Source organism: Nyctibius grandis, chromosome 6 (assembly GCF_013368605.1).
Source record: "Nyctibius grandis isolate bNycGra1 chromosome 6, bNycGra1.pri, whole genome shotgun sequence".
NCBI lineage: Eukaryota > Metazoa > Chordata > Aves > Nyctibiiformes > Nyctibiidae > Nyctibius > Nyctibius grandis.
The window spans coordinates 17,703,805-17,723,845 of record NC_090663.1 but is presented as its reverse complement, the minus strand read 5'-3'; the positions used below and the strand labels follow the sequence as shown (position 1 = coordinate 17,723,845).

General features: G+C 41.8%; 1 protein-coding gene across 10 annotated transcripts in view; it reads left to right on the top strand.

Moving 5' to 3' along the window:
* The window catches only part of LDB2 (LIM domain binding 2), a 228,100-nt gene that overhangs the window by 58,616 nt on the left and 149,443 nt on the right, over positions 1–20,041 (top strand). The gene's annotated exons all lie outside the window — the stretch shown is intronic.

The following is a 20,041-nucleotide window of genomic DNA, read 5'->3' as shown; positions in this document are numbered from 1 at the left end:
TAATTAAAAGCTCTTGGGTTGCTTATTCTGGTGGTTATTTCTCACGTGCAGAGTGGCCTAGCTGACACAGTTAGCTAAAACCAGTTAAGTGGGAAAAAAAGTAAGATTTAGTCATTTCACAGCTAGGTGCCTGGCCCCTAGAATGGAATAAAACCACAGGCTGATTCCATGTAAAGCGTAGGGTGAAAGCCAGGCACCTCAGAGCAGAGTTTTGAACAAGCCATTTGCTAAGCTCAACACTAAGCATTAGTGCAAGGACAAGGCATTAAATTGAATACTTGAGAAGTAGGATGTACTTTCTCTGGCTGAATTTTATGGGCCTTCCCTTGACAGAAATGTTCTCAGAATATTTACTGTTCAAAAGCCACTTTTATTTCTAAATAGTATATAGCAATAACTGTATACAAAGAGCACCATAATTTTTGAGGGTGGGGTTCAGGTGATGTTTGTCACAGTGATTTAAAGCTAATCCAAATGGCTGGATAAAATAAAAAATGCAGTCCTGTTAACAGAAGCTTGGCCCCAGAGTGGAGTAGAAATGCTTACCTGGGAAGGGAGTTGTTATGTGTTGTTCTGCTACTAAATACTGTGATCAGTGCTTTCCAGAAGCCTACCACCTTCAAGGTGTCTATCGTAGGATCATAGAATCGTTTGGGTTGGAAGGGACCTCTAAAGGTCATCTAATCCACCCCCCCTGCAGTGAGCAGGGACATCTTCAACTAGATCAGGTTGCTCAAAGCCCCGTCCAACCTGACCCGGAATGTTTCCAGGGATGGGACATCTACCACCTGTCTGGGCAACCTGTGCCAGTGTTTCACCACCATCATCGTAAAAAATTTCTTCCTTATGTCTGGTCTGAATCTACCCTCTTTCAGTTTAAAACCATTACCCCTTGTCCTATCGTTACAGGCCCTGCTAAAAAGTCTGTCCCCCCCCATCTTTCTTATAAGCCCCCTTTAAGTACTGAAAGATCGCAATAACGTCTTCCCGGAGCCTTCTCTTCTCCAGGCTGAACAACCCCAGCTCTCTCAGCCTTTCCTCATAGGAGAGGTGCTCCAGCCCTTTGATCATTTTTGTGGCCCTCCTCTGGACCCAGTCCAACAGGTCCATGTCTTTCCTTTGCTGAGGACTCCAGAGCTGGAGACAGTATTGCAGGTGGGGTCTCATGAGAGCGGAGTAAAGGGGCAGAACCACTTCATTCAACCTGCTGGCCACGCTTCTTTTGATGCAGCCCAGGATACGGCTGGCTTTCTGGGCTGCACATTGCTGACTCATGTCCTTCTCTGCAGGGCTGCTCTCAATCCCTTCATCCCCCAGCCTGTATTGATACTGGGCATTGCTACTCCCCAGGTGCAGGACCTTGCACTTGGCCTTTTGAACCTCAAGAGGTTCACATGGACCCGCTTCTCAAGCTTGTCCAGGTCCCTCTGGATGGCATCAGGTCCCTCAGGCATGACAACCGCACCACTCAGCTTGGTATCGTCTGCAAACTTGCTGAGGGTGCACTCAATCCCGCTGTCTATGTCATTGATGAAGATATTAAACACTACTGGTCCCAGTAGGGACCCCTGAGGGACACCACTCGTCACTGAAGAGATATATAGATGGCCTTCCTACTTACCACGTTTTGTGCAACATCTGGAAAGTAAAGACATGAAACTGTGAAATCTTAACTTTCCTGTTCGGAGATTTTCTGGGACATGACATTTTAGTGGCAGAATCTGCTAAATAGAACACATTCTTTTGGAACTCCATTTTTAGCTTATTTATTTACAACTTGGCAGACTCCTAGTCAAGAGGGGATAGCCCTGGCCCTAGTGATAAGTTTTAACAACTGCATGTTTATGCACCGGTAGGTATCAGGAGGTCAGTCATAAAAACCTGTCAGTTTGTATTACTTCTCTGTTGACTTTCTATCAAAGCATGAAGGAAGGGGAGCTGCCATCTTTCTCTTCCTACCAGTGGGTAGTATGTCATGAATTAGTTAAAATAAGCTGATTTTTTCTTATATTGGTGCAAAATGCTCTCCCTTTGAGAACTGGAGAAAAAAAAAAATCCATGTATTTATTCTGTCACTGAAGCAGAGATACTGCTTTTAGAGGTGAAGGCAGTGGAAATAATGTACAAGACATACTGCTTCTGGGCCTTTTTAAAAACACATTGGCAGCGCTCTCAGATGCTTGTGATGTCTAGTGTTGAATTCTGATCAGGTGTCCCCAAAGCAGATCTGCTTGGATATTAATGAACTGTTAATTTTTAAGTCATATGCAACAGGGAATAGTGAAACTTGCATTATCTTTAATATGTTCAGGTCACTTTCTTTTGATACCAGCACTCAAATCAAAGAAGCTGAATGAGAAAAGATAATATTAAAGATGATCATGGTTTCTTCTGCTCCAAATGAGAAATTTGCACTCTGTTTAACACCATGGCTCCAAGTGAGCTTCCAGTTGTCTGATACCAATGGCCATGAGAATGAACATACACAATTAAAATAGGCAAGCCGCTCAGTGCTTCTACCCAAAGCAGAGCCAGGCTCTGAAGGATCATGCAGTTGGCTTAAATGTCATCCTATTGACGAAGAAAAAGAGTTTGGAATTCCCTTTATTCTCTTGCTCATGTTTAAATGCATTTTGTCACACTTAAGCTTCTCTCTGCAACCATGGCTATCATCAGGATAGGCTTCTGTTCTTAAGAAAAAGAACACACTTTAATTTGTATCTAGAGGATCTGAGAGCTTTGATTTCAAGTTGATTTTTTGATAGGACAAGCTACAGACTGCACAGTCTACAGCAGAATAGAGGACCTAGTTATTCTAAGCTTGTAGCAAGAAAGTAGATACTAAAGACTGACAGTTTCACATGTTAAGCTACAAGGTCTATCTGTTTGCTCCCAGCACTACACCATGCAGCACAGACACTGCTGCATCTCACGTGGGGTAGACCCTGTAGATCAGGAAGATATCCAGAATTACTTTGATCATCATTTAGTGGGAAATTATTTTTTTTTTTATATTGAAACATGATATATAGTAGTTTCCTTAGAGGTATTTATGGTAGCAGTAGTCAAAGTGAACAAATTGTGTACCTGCTTCTATTTATTTCACCATGGGGTAAGTTACTTTTGGGTTTTGCTCTCTCAAAATCCAACAGATGGCCACCTTGGAAGTACAAAAGTACGTGATTAAATCTAAGAAGTGGACCTGGCAAGTGGACATTTTCTAGGAATGAAAAGGGAGTGTAGTCTTTCAAGTAGGAAACATCAATTCTTAGAGCTATGGTTGCTTCAAATAGTACCACCTTTTCACCTTACATTTCTTAGGAGACACTTATTATGCCTGACTTCTCTGCTTATTATCATAGGAACATTGTGGAACATCATGTCTTCTTTTATGTTTGCCAGGCACTGCTGCTGATGGTCCGATGATAGGTTAGATATTTCTATACGACATTCTTGATTGTGAGACTCATCCTGTACAACGTAGAGGACACTTCTGTTTTTATGTCTCATCCTGACCACTGTGTTCAGTTGGCATATATCAACTGGCAACCCACAGGAGCAGGCTGCTGTGGTCAAAGATAACAAAAAAAGTTTCTACAAATACATCAACAGCAAAAGGAGGGTGGAGGAGAGCCTCCACCACTTGCTGAATGAGGAGGGTAGTGTAGTGTCAGGGGATGAGGAAAAGGCAGAGGTGCTCAATGCCTTCTTTGCCTCGGTCTTTAATGTCAGGACCGGTTGTCCTCAGGAGACTCGGCCCCCAGAGCCTGATGTTAGGGACGGGGGGCTGTGTGAACCTCCCGTAATCCAGGAGGAGACAGTTAGTGACCTGCTGTGCCAATTGGACACGCACAAGGCTATGGGCCCGGATGGGATTCACCCCAGAGTAATGAAGAAACTGGCAAATGAACTTGTCAAACCACTCTCGATTATCTGCCGGCAGTCCTGGTTAACTGGAGAAGTTCCAGCTGACTGGAAATTAGCAAATGTAACGCCCATCTACAAGAAGGGTCGGAAGGATGATCCAGGGAACTATAGGCCTGTCAGCCTGACCTCGGTGCCAGGCAAGGTGATGGAACAGATCATCCTGAGTGCCATTACACGGCACATGCAGGACAATCGGGGCATCGGGGCCAGCCAACATGGATTCATGAAAGGCAAGTCCTGTTTGACCAACCTGGTCTCCTTCTATGACCAAGTGACCCGCTTAGTAGATGAGGGCAGGGCTGTGGATGTAGTCTATCTAGACTTCAGTAAGGCATTCGACATTGTCTCGCACAGCATCCTCCTAGACAAACTGGCTGCCTGGAGCTTGGATGGGTGGACTCTTTGATGGGTTAAAAACTGGCTGGATGGCCGAGCCCAGAGAGTGGTGGTGAATGGGGCAAGGTCCAACCGGCGGCCGGTCACTAGCAGTGTTCCCCAGGGCTCAGTTCTGGGGCCGGTGCTGTTCAATATCTTTATAGATGATCTAGACGTAGGGATTGAGTGCACCCTCAGTAAATTTGCAGGTGACATCAAGCTGGGTGGGAGTGTCGATCTGCTGGAGGGTAGGAAGGCCCTACAGAGGGATTTGGACAGGTTAGATAGATGGGCCGAGACCAACGGCACGAGGTTCAACAAGAACAAGTGCTGGGTCTTACACTTCAGCCACAACAACCCCCTGCAGCGCTACAGGCTGGGGGAAGAGTGGTTAGAAAGTGGCCCGGCGGAAAGAGACCCTGGGGTGCTGATCGACAGCCGGCTAAACACAAGCCAGCAGTGTGCCCAGGTGGCCAAGAAGGCCAATGGCATCCTGGCCTTTATTAGGAATAGTGTAGCCAGCCGGTCTAGGGAAGTGATTGTCCCTCTGTACTCGGCACTGGTGAGGCCATACCTTGAGTACTGTGTCCAGTTTTGGGCCCCTCACTTCAAGAAAGATGTTGAGGTGTTGGAGCGAGTTCAGAGGAGGGTGACCAAGCTGGTGAAGGGTCTGGAGGGTCTGACCTACGAGGAACGGCTGAGGGAGCTGGGGTTGTTTAGCCTGGAGAAGAGGAGGCTCCGAGGTGACCTTATTGCAGTCTACAACTACCTGAAGGGAGGTTGTAGTGAAGTGGGAGTTGGCCTCTTCTCCCGGGCAACTAGCGATAGGACAAGAGGACACAGCCTCAAGCTTCGCCAGGGGAGGTTCAGGTTGCACATTAGGAAGCATTTCTTTACAGAAAGGGTCGTTAGACATTGGAATGGGCTACCCAGGGAGGTGGTGGAGTCACCATCTCTGGATGTGTTTAAGAAAAGACTGGCCATGGCACTTAGAGCCATGGTCTAGTTGACAGGGTGGTGTCAGGGCAATGGTTGGACTCAATGATCCCAGAGGTCTCTTCCAACCTGATTGATTCTGTGATTCTGTATGTCTGCAGCACACTGTATAATGCAGTTCCAAATATTCAGTATCTCTGCAGTTTCTAGGCCATTTCCCCTGGGCGGTTTGATATCATCTCCTTGTTGCTACTAATGAGTGCTTGGAATATTGGCAGAGGGATGAGGAGAATAGTGACAGTGTAATCCTTCTTGTGGTCACTTGAGATCAAGGTGTGTGAGTATTTTCAGGGAGAGAGTGGGAAGCTGCTTTGATTCCGTACTTGTTCTTCAAGTCCATGAAGACTTTAGGACGTGAAGGCCTGTGATTGTCAGCAGTACTGGAGAGTATTGGATCGAGTCAGAAGGAAGTCAGCCCAGATCAGACCCCTGCCAGATGCTGAGCCTTACTGAACTAGAACATTCACAGGAGTCTGAACAAGGAGCTGCTTGCTTAATACAAAGCATATTTGATCTTCAATACACTCCTTTATCCTTGCTGATACGCGGCTAGATACATGGTGGGCTTTGTGCTGACCTGGCAGTTTCTGATGGGCCTCTTGCAGCTTTCAGACCTCACATGTTGTGGAGGTTATAAAAAGTTCACATTCATTCTAGGGTGTCTCAGACCAGGGATAACTTAATATATTATTTTAAAAAGCAGATGATGTGATCCAGTAGACGCTACTACAAGAGCTGAGAATATCAACAAAAAGTAAGGGTATGAACATCTGTATCAGTGCATCTGCTTGTAGAAAAAACTCTTCTGAACCAGAAACTGGAACTGAGAAAGCAAGAGAGAGAGAAAAGAACAGAAATCATTTGTTCTAGAGCAGAGAGGTGATCATTCAGTGTAGAAATCAGGTGTGAAAGTCAAGCTGATTGTAGAGGTACTCATTTGGAGAAGGAGAATCCTAAGATGTTTCAGCAGTCAGCACCTGAACCCAGCACCCTCAGAAGAGGATCTGTGAGATTTTGATATAGTCTTTATTTGAGGATCTAGAGAGAGATCCAGCTTTGATCCATTTTGTAGGCTCTGATTAAACATAGTGCATAGAAATATGATAACATCTCTCAGTGGTTGTCACTGCATCGGTAGAAACCAAGCTGCTTAGTGTGGATCCATATATTCTGGGCTGAGCTTGACATAAGCTTCCCCTAGTCTAAGAAGACATTAGCACTGAATCTTTTCTGATTTTCTGTCTCACTGTCAGATGACAGCTCCTCTGGCAGTTACACATTCCCAAAAATGGGACGGTGTAGTTTCCTGGCTTTGTCAAGGCTACTGCTGCCTTCTCAGGCTCTTTAGTAGTCTGAACACAAATCTTCTGGAACAGCTCTGAAACTGTACGTGTTCTGGGTTTACAGCACTCTTGAGGAACGCTTAGTACTTAAAAAAAATGTTTAGGGTTCTGAACACGATTATTGTTAATTTTAGTTAGAAATGCACAGCTTTAGCAAAACAAACAAACCAACAAACCCCAAGCCCCCACACTATATGCTTTTGTTAAGACATGAGGATTTAGATCTTTGAAGATAGGTCTGAGGTCCCCGAGAAGTGCATTCCTGTATATAGCTTCTTTAAGTTATTTCACTCTCCCCTGCAGCAATTCTGTGTGCGATTCACCATGTTATGCAAAAATGTTTTCTTTCTTAAAATAGTTTTCTTTGTGTTTGAGCTTTCTCCCAGACTTCATATTCTTTATGGTTTTAAAAGGCTGTATCAACACTGATACTTCTGTTTAGGCTATAGATATGCACCATGTCTCTAGATCTGGTTCCTTAAAGAAGTTGGGGAGGAAGGGAACTGCTTTTTCCAAGGCTTTGCTTGCTCTCTGTCAGAAGATGCTTTTACCTGGAAGGCAGTGAGGGTAAAAATCTACATCAGCAGTCCTAGGTGTCACTGACTCGGCTCTCAGACTAATGTGAAAGTTAAAAATCAGAAAGACCATTAGTCAATTCTCACAGTAGAGCTCATTGGCTGGCATGAACGCACCAAGAAATTCCATAATTTCCAAGCAAATTCACAAGCTTTCTGTAAGCAAGTTTTCCAGATTGTCACGTGCATATAGTCCTTTTTAATATTGCTTTATGTCCTACAACTTTATACAAAGAAGTTTTGAAAGCATTAGAAAATAGGGAAGGCCAAATACCATCTATCGAAAGCTAAGAATTCTCAAGTGAATCAGTTTTACTGCTGATCTAACAGGTCCCCAGAGGCTGAAGTGATAGGCTGTAGGTCATAGGAGGATACTGCTGTGATGAAAAGGTGTTTGAAATTTCATTAGATGTTTATGGACCCAGAGGTGAGGCCCCAGTGGATTAGCATATACAACATAAAGATTTTTTTTTTAAAAAAAAAGGATTAAACGCTGACCTGTTATGATCTTTCAACTGAATCATATCGGGTCTCAACTACAAGGATGACCTTAGTGGGTGATTACCCTGACATATGTAGTTCACACTTGGCCTTGCTTACTTTGTTTAAATTTAGATTATACATTTTTCATGTTTAAGCGGTAGGGTAGCTAGTAACTAGACATTTTTAGTAAATAATTGCTCATATTGCTACTAGTGACTGACAGCAAATGAAATCCTACAAGGATTTTTATACATTTTGGTGGTAGTGATACAGCTAAGTGGCCACTTGGTAGGTGAGAGCTTTGTTTGTCTAGGGTTTTAGCATAATCATTAAATCACAGCTTTCTCTAATTGCTTCAGCCACAGCCAAACTCCGTTGGATGGGATTCTGTAGCAAATGGAATGCTGTCACATTCAATATCGGTGTTTGCTTTATTAAATAGCATTTCTCTGGGGACCCGCATAGACTTTTGGAGTTTTTAATTTGTTACAGTATGTAATAGCTTGCTTCTGTGAAGGAATTGTTCACCAAACAGCATTATTATTACTACTGATGCCTTTTTACTTTAAATGAGGTTGACAAGATAAGATATGCCATTTAGAAGAAAGCTGTACTCTGCTCTGTGCAGACAGAGTTTTGAAAGGGAGCACTTCTTGCCATGCATAAATTCTCCCATTTCTTTGAAGTGAAAATTTAAAGTTAATAATTAAAACAAACACACAGAACCACTCTGTTATCACAACCTCTGGGTTTCCCAATGTGTGCTTCATATTTCTTCTGATGCCTTTCAGGACAGGAACTAAATATCCTTTGATTTAGCAACCTTAACACCCTTGTCAATGATCTGTTACACTGTTATACAATATTATAGTAGCAATAGCAGTAAAAGTTTTGGTTCTAAGTAGTTTTTTCATTGTAAGCAGGTGGTTCAGACATCTCCATTTGAATCAGAGTTTTAATTTGTAAATGCAAATGCCAGTTTAAGAAGTTCACTGCCCTGTGCTAATACTGCTTCTCACCATCAAAACTTGTGTATACTGAGAATCTGTGAGTATCTTAAGCACAACCCATCCTCTCTTTGTTGGAGCAACCTGATTATTGTTCCTTCATTAATCAGATTGGCCATCACATGCCTGTTAGTGAGTGTTGCATGCTTGAGGAGGATGGTGCTACATGACAGAAAGAGGGAGCGACCAAGTGAGCTGATGGTAGCAGAATAATACAATAAGAAATGGCAATATTTCGTATGTGTTGTCTTGACTTAGGATTTCCTTATATTTCAGATTTCTGAGGATGTAGGAAGATACACATGAGCAATTCTGCCTCTAGTTTAATTGTGTTTTGTACAAGAATTTTGTATCCAAATAGAAGGTGAGATAAAATACAGGACCTGAGGGCCTTTATTGGCAACTCTGGCTAGCCGGGGAGTGAAGGTAGGAAGCCAGGCAAATAATCACATCTTCTTCATTTAAAACATTTCATACTGGCAGAAATCTTTAACCAGTGCTCCAACTTCTGTCTACCACTCGGAGCTTTTTGTATGAAACAGCAGGAACCTGGCAGCCTGGAGAGCTTCGAGCGTTGTGAGCAAAGAACTTGAACATCATTTATAGCTCTTCCTGCCAAGACTGTAAAAATCTAGACAAAGTAGATACGGTTGTTTCACCCAGCTTTTCACTTGTGTTTGTCCTTCACTATGTAAGCTCCCAAAACCTCAGCCAGTTTTCTTCCTGGATTTTAAATTCTTGGTAGGTACATAGAATAGGATTTCTCTTATCTACCTTTATCCCTGTAAAAATTACATGGCTAGACTGAACTATTCTCTAGGCTCCCTCTACAGTCAGTGAAGAGACAGATATCTCCAGGAGGCTTTTTATCTCATATGAATTTAGACAACTGTCTTGGGGTGAAATGAATCCCAGCCCTGTTGTCACCCTCCAGTTTTGGTTCAGCAAATGTAACAAGTTCCATTTCCATGCTGGGATTTGTAGCCTTGCACAGAATATTACAACATCTGAATTCCTCTGAATTTAATGGAAAATGAATGCACAAGTCTTTTAATTAGTGTTGAAAATCACAGCCTTAATGTTTGATTAAGTTTGAATGCACATGTTTGTATATAAAAAATTAGAAGCAATAAATGTAGCTGTATTATTTTCAATAACCTGAGCATCTGACAACTTCAGCTCATTAGTGGCCCAAGTGGCTGATGCGGATGATACTAATTATGCTGTAGTGTTGGAAACTTGACCAAGCAAATAGAGTCTAAAATATGGACTTAATACCTCAGTGCTACCTTTTTTCTTGTCTCTCTCTTAAGTAGAGTTTAGATTCTGAAACACACATTTAGCACAGATAATATTTGTGGATAGAGTGACATTGCCAGCTGGCAAAAATGGCTGTGATTACTAGTCCTAATAAGTACAGAAAGTATACAGGAATTAACTTGAAATGTACTTTTGCTATGCTAAAGAAGTAATCCTTTAAAAAAAATCACAAGAGTAGGGCTTCTGAGATGCGTTGAATAAAAAATGTGAATGAACTTTTAAGGGGGATAATTTTCAGGTAACTATATCTCTCTTATGAAATTATTTGTTAATGTCCACAGTGTTTTTTTGCTTAAGGAATATGCACTGTTTATATAGCAAAGATACAGTATTTTTTAATTAATAATACATAACAAAGAACTCGATTTTGTGCTTTACCATTGCTTCTTACCAGAATTTCTGTAAACCAGCATAACGCTTGCTTCTCTGCGCTATCTGGAATTATATAGTGCTCTTACAATTTCTTTGGGTGATAGCTGAACACCCAGAACCACAGTTATATTATTAAGCACTTAAATGCAACCAAAAATATATAATTTAAAGTGTAGATATGCTTATAAATAGTGACAAAAGGGAGTAATTTCTTAAATACTTCCCTCTTAAATGTTTTCCCTTTTTCTGACTAGTTATTACTAAATTAAGCTTTTGTGCATGAGATGATTACCTGTCCTCTAAAGGAGATGGGACATACAATACACTGGATCTTTTCCACTTCATGTACCTTCCCAAGAAATGACAGCTCTGGTTAAATCCACATCTATATGTCTTTTCAACCCATATAAGCTTCGTTTATGATAAAATCAACTCTGCATTGCCGCATTACTTAGCCCTGCCACTATTTGATACTTCTCCAAGAAGCTGGAATGTAGGTAGAAGTGTGGTTTGTCTTATCTGTGTTTCCCTTCCCAGCTTGGGCCACTAGACTTGCACAAGAAGGTGGCACAAGAGATAAAAGCAGTATGTTTCTTACCTTGGCTGAAGGGCTATTTCTTACCTCTCAAAATACAGTCCGTTAGATCATAGTTTAGATCATAGTTGTTCAGAGGCAGGGACCAGCTTTGTACTTGTCTCTAGTACGCGTGGTGTTCTCCTTGAGACTTCAGTGAACAAAGGGGTGGCGAGAGACCATTGTGAAATGGAGGTATCAAGGACTGTCTTCATCGTGTTCCCATTGTAGTATTTAAATATTGTCAGTAATAATTTTACTTTCACTGTAGTAACTGTTAAAGGCATTAGTGTTCACTAAATTTTAGAGCCTTGGGAGCTGGTGCAGTTAGGTAGCTAGACCCAGAGAGACCCTTTTACTAATGTTGCTGGGAATGTGACTTTTTTTCTGTGCCTTAGTGACATACAATGTTTGATGCTCTATATTCACTGATGGCAATACTAGTTACTGCCTTTTCATTGGGATAAATGGCACAGTAGCTTCCATTTACTCCTATAGATGGAAGTAAACAAGGTAAAAAAGAAACCAGGTCAAAATGTCAGAATAAAATAAGAACACTCATATGACTGACTGTAGTACAATAGATAATAGACACACTTAATATTCCATCTCTATAAACCATTCTCAAAGGCTGAGGCTGTGGGGTATTCTGTGGAAGAATAGAGGAGTGTAACCATGGTTCATTTTTGATAAACACAAAACTCAAGTCTGTGATTTGTCTGCAATGATCATGGATGGAGAATACTACTAAGGAAATCCATCACTGTTCCCAGCCAGCTAGAGACATCCTCATGCCTATTGAAAAGAGGGCTCAAATTTAAAACAACTTTGAATATGGATTTAGCATGCACTGTATATATACCAAGCCTGAACAGATACTATGCTATGGGTGGAAGTGTCTATTTCTGTTAACAACTGCACATGATTTAGCTGTTAATACCCAGTCTTTTTGTTCACACAGCCAGAATATAGGTCTTATCCATAGAAACCAAGTGCAATCTTATCCCATATACTTAAAAAGGACAAAAGAGCATCTTCTGCTAGTTGTTGATAATACTGCTGTGAAATATCAAGGATGGTGCCATGGTGGCTATAAGGAATTGGAAGTGGAATATGTCTTGAGCCCAGCTTCATTGCTCATTTTTCCCCTTTCTTTCTCCTATCCATTCTTGTGCACAAGTTCCAGGAGTGGAAATAATGAATTCAAATTAAAGAAGCAAGTGAAATGACACATTTCATAAATTAACTCTTTCTGCTCTGTACTGCTTACAATGCAGTATTAAACTCTGCAATTTGTGTGTTTGCTGTAGGTGAATAGCGAAACATGCAGAGTGAATATTTAAGGATGCCTTTCTCTTTTGTCCACAAGCTGCAGTAAAATTTAAACAATGACAAATGATAGGTTTGAGACCAGGCATTCTTCTTTGATTATGTTATTAGACTGAACCAGATAGCTCTCTCTCTTATCCTTTCCTGACAACTTAAGTTAGAAAATGTACATAATTTTAAGGCCTCCAATTTTAAAAGGATATCCCACTTGATATGCATGTAGCGTCTGTGTAGGTGGAAAAATTGCGTGGCTTAGATCACAGAATCACAGAATCACAGAATCACAGAATGTTAGGGATTGGAAGGGACCTCGAAAGATCATCTAGTCCAATCCCCCTGCCGGAGCAGGATTACCTAGACCATATCACACAGGAACGCGTCCAGGCGGGTTTTGAATGTCTCCAGAGAAGGAGACTCCACAACCTCTCCGGGCAGCCTGTTCCAGTGTTCGGTCACCCTCACTGTAAAGAAGTTTTTCCTCATATTTATGTGGAACCTCCTGTGTTCCAGCTTGCACCCATTGCCCCTTGTCGTGTCAATGGATGTCACTGAGAAGAGCCTGGCTCCATCCTCATGACACTTGCCCTTTACATATTTATAAACATTAATGAGGTCACCCCTCAGTCTCCTCTTCTCTAAGCTAAAGAGACCCAGCTCCCTCAGCCTCTCCTCATGAGGGAGATGTTCCACTCCCTTAATCATCTTCGTTCTCTGCGCTGGACTAGCAGTTCCCTGTCCTTCTTGAAGTGAGGGGCCCAGAACTGGACACAATATTCCAGATGCGGCCTCACCAGGGCAGAGTAGAGGGGGAGGAGAACCTCTCTTGACCTACTAACCACACCCCTTCTAATACACCCCAGGATGCCATTGGCCTTCTTGGCCACAAGGGCACATTGCTGGCTCATGGTCATCCTGCTGTCCACTAGGACCCCCAGGTCCCTTTCCCCTACACTGGTCTCCAACAGGTCTGTCCCCAACTTATACTGGTACATGGGGTTGTTCTTGCCCAGATGCAGGACTCTACACTTGCCCTTATTATATTTCATTAAGTTTCTCCCCGCCCAACTCTCCAGCCTGTCTAGGTCCCTCTGAATGGCTGCGCAGCCTTCCGTTGTGTCAGCCACTCCTCCCAGTTTTGTGTCATCAGCGAACTTGCTGACAGTGCACTCTATTCCCTCATCCAAGTCATTAATGAATATATTGAATAGTGCTGGTCCCAGTACCGACCCTTGAGGGTCTCCGCTAGATACAGGCCTCCAGCTGGACTCATTCCCATTGACCACCACTCTCTGGCTTCTTTCCTTCAGCCAGTTCACAATCCACCTCACTACCCGATCATCCAGACCACACTTCCCCAGTTTAGCTGCAAGGATGCTGTGGGAGACTGTGTCAAACGCTTTACTGAAATCAAGATAGACCACATCCACTGCTTTACCCATCACCTGTCGACCGGGTTATGTCCTCATAAAAGGCTATCAAGTTAGTTAAGCATGACTTCCCCTTGGTGAAGCCATGCTGAGTGCCCCTAATGATCCCCCTATCCTTGATGTGCCTAGAGACAGCACCAAGGACAAGTTGTTCCATTACCTTTCCAGGGAAGGAGGTGAGGCTGACCGGTCTCTAGTTACCCGGGTCCTCCTTCTTGCCCTTTTTGAAGACTGGAGTGACATTCACTTTCCTCCAGTTCTCAGGCATATGTTAGTGGCCAAATAGCAAGGAAGAGGTGAACCATACTTCGAAACATAAGAAAAATATTTCTTTTCCTCATATCAGTGTCAGCATGTTTCAGTTAATCTGAACCCCTTGTATAATTGCCCAGTGTGGACTTGCTATTTGAGAATCTAAGTGATGCTATCTCAAAGCAGTGTATCTGCAAAGCTGCTTTGTATGGCCAGTATCATTACAGCGTAATTGTTTTGCTGTAGTGATGCTGATTCCCACATCCCTGGGTTCAGAGTACATCAAGAATGAAACAATTTGCGTATTTTGCAAAGCCTCTCTTTTATTTTGTTTCTCCTATTTTTATCTAAAATCAAATAATTAATGTTTGATTTTCATAGTTCTCCATTCAGAAAATGAGCTGTTACTGCTTCCCCCCCATATTTTGTTGCCTTATAGTGTGGTGGTTTATAGACAATAAAAACAAGATCCTTGATATATTAAGAATTTCCAGTGAATCTGTACGAGTAGCTTTCCGTTATGAGCTTTTCCCTGCAATTCCATTGGATTCTTAAAGTTACTCCAGACTTACATGAGAAGCAGAGACGTTGCCCCCATTTTGCACCCGAGTCAGTCTCTCTGAGGCGGTATTGCTGTGGGGATTTGTTGCATGACTATATTCTGCCTTTTCAATAAAACAGAAACTTGATGTTTTTTCTTTACTGTACAAATGAAGATAAGTTCTAAAGCAGGATGCAAACAATAAATTAATTAATTTTTAAGTAAGCTGAAGAAACTGATATGTTTTGGGCATTGAGCAGAGTTTTGGCAAGAAGTTGCAAGTATATAATGGAACAGAAAACTACTTATGACCAAAGCCAAGTCTTAAAATCTTTCTGCCAGTTTTACTACATATTGTTTGAGAGATGGCATCCAGCCACACTAGTAAGTGAAATAAAAGCAAGTAACACCATTAAAACTGTGAATATGTGTGAAATAACAAATGGAAGAAATAGAGTCGGGCATTCCTGGCAGGGGGAGAGGAGCTGGAGATTCTGTAAAATACCACTAGCTGCATGATTAAAGGTGTGTTTAATGCTATGTGAAACATGCTTTATGTTTAAGATAAAATAAATGAGATGATAGATAGAATAACAAATACAAAAGCAATGGGAGGAGTCCTTACAAACCAGCCCTGGGCAACCAGATTAGTCGTCTTTTTCAGGTGCTTTTAGTAACTGCAGAAGGTACCACAAGTTACTAGCGAAGATGCTCTGAATGTAAGATATGTGTGCATCTTCTTATACCTGTGTGATGACAGGCATTTGACTATATAGGTTTCTCACCTACATACTGTATACGAGTATTCCACTCTTTCACTCTGTTCGTACTGTTTCCAAGAAAATCAATTTAAGACTCAGAATATCAGTATTCCATATAGAATTTATATAAATAGGAAAAAATCCTGTGCCAGATCATAAAAATATTGTGCATTGCAGGACCAGACCTACAGATCAGTACTCAGATGTCCAAATGTATAAAATTAAGATATATGGATCCCTGTTAATTTGTTACTCCTGTGAAATTTGTATCAGAACATTTCATATGTTGGCTAGACTCAAGACGGGTCTAATTCAAAACTAATGTGGAAAGTTATTGGTTTCTTGTATTCAGGCGTTTTATTTTTAATGTTCTCTCAGTGTACTCTGAGTATAAACATTAGTGTCAGAATTTTTTAATGATACTTGTCTTTTAAGTTTCATGATTTGTAATGGCTGTGCAGTTTTTACAGGTATATTTAATGGCAAAATCTTATCTTAAACTGCATTTTAAAAGCTCATCTGTAGTTTGATTTGCTGGGAACAGGAGGAGGGGAGGAATACCATTCTCTCCTTGGGGAGACAGCAGTTTCCTTGCTCAGCATTAACTTGAAAGAATACGAGAAGCGGGTATGTTGCCAACAGGAGTGTGGACGTATAGAGTTCTGAAAATAGTAAGTGTCAGTAGGGAAGGGTTGCAGGTGCCAGAAGAAAAATGTAAGCTCCCAAGGGCACTATCTCTTTTTATTTTTGCCTTGTCCAATGCCAAGCTGCATAGGTTGATGTTTAAAATTCAGTTCTTCCCTGGAAAGTGATTATATTAAAAAAAGAGGTCCCATTTCAGAACAGATGTGTTTCCTGTGTGTGTTCAGAGTCGCATTTATTTGTTTCCATGACTCTCTTTTTAATATACTATTTACACCTGTGTGCAGCCAAAAGCGATGTGAGGGAGAAAACAAAAATCCGCTTCTCGCCAGGTATGAGCCGTGGAGCTGCCGCGATGGGGCAGCTCTGCCCGAGGATTGTAGGCAGCGGGACCTTTGCATCTGCTCTTCTTCAGAACACAGTAGCCATGCTCTGTGGCTCTTTCCCCTCTCAAAACACTAGTCTAGAAATCTGTAACGGGATTAAACCACTTAACCCGTGATGGCCACAAACTGAGCTGATTATTACTTCTTCTATCCTTGTTAGCCACCGAGGACAAGTGATTGCTTTTCTTTATAGCGATCTTTTCATATGGTTGAAGACTGTCATCACGTTCCCTGTGATCTTCTTCTGTCTTATACTAAACATAGCTAGGTCCTTCTGCCTTGATTCCTATGAGTCTTTTGGGGTTGGCTAGTTTGTTTGCTTATGTCTTTAAACTCAATGATTCCTGTTGTTCTCAGCTACATTCGTGAAGAGTGGGTGGTCCAGACCTGGCCACAGTGCTCTAGAAGTGGACAGACTATTCCAGTTGAAGTCTTTCCAGAGATGTGTTTGCTGGAGTGGAGCGGAATTATATCTAAGACATTTCCCTTATTTGCAAGAGCAACAGATTGCTGACATATTTGCTTTATGATCTGGACCATTTTCTACAGTACTGCTTAGCCAGTTATTCCCCATTTTGTATTTGTGATTTTGTCACTTCACTTTATTGAATTTCATCTTCATTTCAGATCATTTCTGCAATCTCTCAAAATAATTTTGAATTCCAATTCTGTCCTGCAAGGTATCTGCATCCTCTCTTGAGCATGGTTTCATGTACTGACTTTTTACATGAACTCCATTCTGTCTTCCAAGTCATTAAACAAAAGTAAAGGAATTTGGAGAAAATGCCATAGGCTCAGTTGGCCTTATATTCCAGTTGCAAGATCTATTTTGGTTCAGCAATCACCATCACAGGCAAGTAGAAAAGCCTCAGTTGGCTTGCAGACTCTTAATCATGTAAGTGTGTAAGGTGTAAAGAAGAACGCAGCTTGACTCTCGGATCACACAGTGAACATGTGGGACTATTAGATGGAGGGGGAAAAAGAACATCATTGTACTTAAAATCTGATTACATTTGCCAAAGAAATCAGAGTCAGGAAAAAATATTGAAACCGTAGGATTCCATTTACTTGGAGACCCTATTCAGAGTTGAGCCATGCTTCAAATTACAAATACCGGAGGTGGAGCGGATCAGAAGGAACAATGACAGTTGTGGCAGAAGGCGTTTTGCTGCTTGGGTAGCTGGCTACAGCAGCATGGCATCTTCACTTCTGACCCAACTTGCTGGCTGTCGCTGCCCTCTTCTCTCCTTTGACCCATCCCTTAATTTTATTTTAATATAAAATATTTTTAAAGTATTAAATTTTTTTTTTGTTATGTTTAGTCCATTATTTCAATGTTTGAGCGTGTGAGTGCACTACGTGAAAGGGAGGTTGCCATGGTAATTTCTCATTATTGTTGAATAGAAAAATAATTACTCTGGCAAAATCCCCCGTAACCTGTCAGAGCATAAGTTAAAGATGCCTGGGGGCAGCCTTGCCTTCACCATCCCCTTTTTGCAAGAAGAAGGGGGTGATTTTATTATTATTCTTTTTTTTTGTAATAACTGGATCCTTTTTCAGCTTGGCTAGAGGACACCTCATTTGGGTTTGTTCACCATTTGGCTGTGAGAGCAGTTGGGCCCACCTGTGACAAGGGTGGAGCAGAGAATTAATCAGCAGAGCGTATCCAAGCTTGACAGAGGATTTATATATTCTGTTAAGGTTTGGGGTTTTTTTGTGGGTGGGGGTGGAGTGTTGCATTTTCTGTTTTTCCTTCTTCTTGACATAAAATATGCAAAAGCGTAAGATAAAGACCTTGGACAGTATTCAAACTGTGACAGAGTCTGGATATTTCATCTGTCCAGGGAGGGTATCCACAGTCATTCCATCTCCGCATTTTCCTTGCCTTCAGACTTCTTGGAAGCAAGAGTGAGTGCAAATATGTGTGGTTTTGAGGTGAGGCCCTACACTTTCCCTGCTCGTCTCTATCTTTCCCATGTGCATTTGCATCCCAACTATGTGATGCTCCCCTTTTGCCTCCCGTGTCATTGGATGTTGCATGAGTAGCTCCAGTGATATTCAACTACTGAGTGAACAAGAGCTGCAAATGTGGTACGTGACATCATTGCTTAAATCCTTCCCTCCCCTCTTCCTTCCCTATGACAAGTATGTCGTCCGAAAGATCCCAGTTAAACAATGCTACAGCCTCTCATTTGGCAAATGGCAGAGAGTGGTAGCTCGTAATTGCTTGTTGGATAATACACTCTCGTATGGGCTTACAATGTCACCCACCAGGCTGTCCCAAGTGAAGGGTCGGTGCACAGAGGTGTGTTGCTAGAAGCTGGTTGTGGGGATTCTGTTGAACACCTGTATGTATATTCTGTGCTTACCTTTGTGGCTACTCAGCTAGTCAATGCAGCAATGTTTGCACATGGAAACACTCATCAGGTTTACACCAGCAAAGAGGAAAGAGCAGCAGCTCTCTGTGACAACAGATTTCTAAGTCATGGTGATGGTTTTGATACCTCTTTGTGTGACTGAATTTTGAGCAAGTACGACAGGGCTGTGCCGCTCATTGTCCTGCCGCTGCCGCCAGGATGAGCCTTGGCAAAGAAGGTGAATTACAGGCTCTGAGCCAGCCAAGGAGGATCTTGGGGGTCTCTGGTAGGAGCTGGAACACTAAAACCTGTCCTTACCATTTCTCCATTGGATGCTTGGCAAAAATCAAAGTCAAGTTTTGAGGCAGGAAAGATACCCAGCTCAGCAGTTTGGAGTGAAATCCCGTAATAATGGCTTCAGGAAAAACAGGAGCAGAACTAAAAACCCCAAATAGTTATTTCTGTGCATGTGTATATATAATGAATATGATTGATGCATGTTTTGTCTTAAAATCGGCATTTTCTCAGGGTTTATTTTCCTGTGCAGGTAACAAATGTTTTCTGGCTTAGTTGCATATTGGTCAGGCATTATGAGGTACTCAGTGCTCACTACGCTGAATGAACATGGCCTTGTACACTGGGAAGGCAGCTGCTGTGAGTGGGATGGAGTGGCTCTGAGGAGTGCAACAGGGGCATGTTCAGGAGTGTATTTTTTTCCAGCTTTGTTGCTGATCCTGTGTGCTGCAAGTGATTTAAATCTCAGGGCCTCAAAGGAGCAGAATAGACTGCACTAAACATTTCAAATCCAGCTATTAGATATATCCATAGCTTTTGAATGGATCTCTTGGTGGATTCTGTTGTTGCCTGACTTCTGTGAAAACTCTTGCAAGCTGGACCACTTGCACAAGTGCTAGACATCGAGGTTTGGGTGCCTCTTGTCGATCACCCAGGTCTGAAAATGCCTGGTTCAACTGTCAAAGCCAACGGACCACCTAAGTATACACAGATCATCTTAAAATATTGTTTTCACTTCATGTATCACACTGAAAAGTAAAAATTTCTCACAACAATTACATTTAAGTAACTAGCTGGTATTTAATTAACCTGCAGTAGCATTGTATTTATATTAAATTCATTGGAGTGGAATGGCTATTATATTTAGTTTCTAAATAGCTTTCTTGTCAACTCATGCTGATAATCGGGTTATGTAGCATTATAGAATTAAGTACTGAGGTTTTTTCATTATTAGGACCAAGCATTTGAGATACACAGCCTGGAAAAGGGGGGGGAAAATCATAATCACTTCATTTTCAACTGATTTGTAAAAACATTTTTAACATTTAAAGAAACAGATGTATTTATGAGAATGAAAGT